At 59.3% G+C, this 2,053-nt stretch overlaps 1 long non-coding RNA gene across 1 annotated transcript in view; it reads right to left on the bottom strand.

Moving 5' to 3' along the window:
• The window catches only part of LOC105508972, a 5,905-nt gene extending 4,632 nt beyond the window's left edge, over positions 1-1,273 (bottom strand). Inside the window, exon 1 of the long non-coding RNA XR_001001358.1 lies at positions 261-1,273. This is a non-coding gene — a long non-coding RNA (uncharacterized LOC105508972). The remainder of the gene's footprint in view (positions 1-260) is intronic.
• Between the last annotated feature and the right edge of the window lie 780 nt (positions 1,274-2,053).

Genomic DNA, 2,053 nt, shown 5'->3' with positions numbered 1-2,053 from the left:
TGAGACGGAGTCTCGCTCTGTCACCCAGGCTGGAGTGCAATGGCTTGATCTCGGTTCACTGCAACCTCCGCCTCCCAGGTTCAAGCAATTCTCCCACCTCAGCCTCCCGAGTAGCTGGGATTACAGGCACACACCACCAGGCCCGGCTAATTTTTGCATTTTTAGTAGAGACGGGGTTTCACCATGTTGCCTGGACTGGTCTCAAACTGACCTCAGGTGATCTGCCCGCCTCGACCTCCCAAAGTGCTGGGATTACAGGCGTGAGCCACTGCGCCCAGCCCTTTCTTTCTTTAATGACAGTTTTGGACACCAAAGAGACTGGGAACGAACACAGGGTTTTGGGAACGTGAGGGTACTGGGAGGTGACGGATGGGCTTCAGAGCGGGGCTGCACTGAAAGGCTGGAGTGAGCTGCATTTCTCGGGCTTGGATGGGGAAGGGGCAGGGGCTGTGGGCACTTGGGTCCTGGGGAAGGCTTTCACCACATCCCCGGGCCCTGTGGCTCAGTTGTGTGACATCGACTCCCCGCCTCACCCTCAGGGGCAGGATGTCACATCCCATCCAGGGCCCTGCAGTCGGGGCAGGACCCTAGACCACAGTATGGCTCCCGTGATGTGAAAACAGGACAGAGGTCATTCCTTCATTCATTTTGGGGGTGTCTCCCAAGAGTGGGTGGCAGAGTCCTCCACCCAACCCTTCCCACCACGGAGCAACCATGTCGGTTTGATGGCCAAGGCTCCCTGTGATGGCAGTGCCCGGACCCCTAGGCAAGGCATGGCATATCCCGCCCTGCAGCTCACACTTTGCTCACGTCACAGCACAGATGCCTGGAGGCCTTACTGTGTCAGCCCACATGGCTCTTCTGGACCTGTTCCATTATACAGGAAAGGTTGCTGGGGAAGGCAGATGTTAGCAAATGAGAACACACCATAAAGCCCGGCTCTGGGAGGGGCCCCAGGTCCATCTGTCAAGTTCTAGTCTGGGCTTTGGGGATGAGGGACTGAAGACTAGAGGCCAATCTCTGTCCTGCTAGCAAAGTGATGCAGGGCACACAGAATCATTGAGCACAGTATACTTGACCTTGGGGATGACGGACGTCGCAGGAGACATGCCATAACAGAAGGGGCGCTAGAGGGCTGGAGGCACCGGCTTTCCCTAGGCTGGGACCACCCCACTGAAGAGGTGCCTTTGGGTTCAGTCCCAGTGGGAGGAGCAAGAGGAATGTAGGAAGATGAGGATGAGGGGCCGCTTGTGGGAGGAGGAGGAGCCACTTGTGAGAGTTGCGAAAAGGCCTCCAGGCCTGAAAACCTCCCACTTCCAGCTGCTGTGGCACCCTTAGGCCAAGCTGGCTCAGGAGCCCTGGTGGATTCCACAAGGACGGTGTTTTATTTCATGCTCCCAGTGGGGTCTAGGAGGGCTTCCAGGCAGTAAGTGCCAGGACCCGTGTTGGCACCCGAGGATCCCTGGCCTGTTCGGGGACGGTGACGTCAGTCCATCAGCAGGCTTGCTGGCTGCATGGAGTGCCCGGGCCTGCGCCCCTACCCAGCCAGGGCTGTCACAGAGTGAGAAGTAGTAGCCTAGGGCACTGCAGGAGGCTGTGACGTCACTGACGTTCCCATAAGCTAAGTGACAGGGACCAAGGGGGGCTGCAAACTGGACCCCAGAATCTGAAGCCCTGGTCCTGGGTAGGTCTCCCCCTGGGCACAGGAGCTGCTCCAGGACCCCTGTGGCCACTCTCCTGGTTGTCTTCCAGTTCCCAGTCAGAGAGGCATCTCCTTGGCCCTCGCACAGGCAGGTGGTGAGTTGGAGTCCTCAGGTTAAAGAGATTCACTCTAATCACACTAGCACGAAGTGCTGAGGAGGGGGCGATACCTCAGGAAGCCCTCAGCCCTCCCCGGATTAGCCACGTGCTTCTCACTGCAGTCCTTCCTGCAGGTGCCTGCCCGGGAATGCGCAGTGCGCCCAGTGCGGAACTGGAGCCCTCCGCTCTCAGGCGGGCGCGGTCCGGGCGCCAAAAGGTACGCCTCTGGGGGCCGCCAGGGGACGCTGCCCTG

This window comes from Colobus angolensis, unplaced genomic scaffold (genome assembly GCF_000951035.1).
Source record: "Colobus angolensis palliatus isolate OR3802 unplaced genomic scaffold, Cang.pa_1.0 Scaffold17, whole genome shotgun sequence".
Lineage (NCBI taxonomy): Eukaryota > Metazoa > Chordata > Mammalia > Primates > Cercopithecidae > Colobus > Colobus angolensis.
This window is presented reverse-complemented; position numbering and strand designations above follow the sequence as displayed.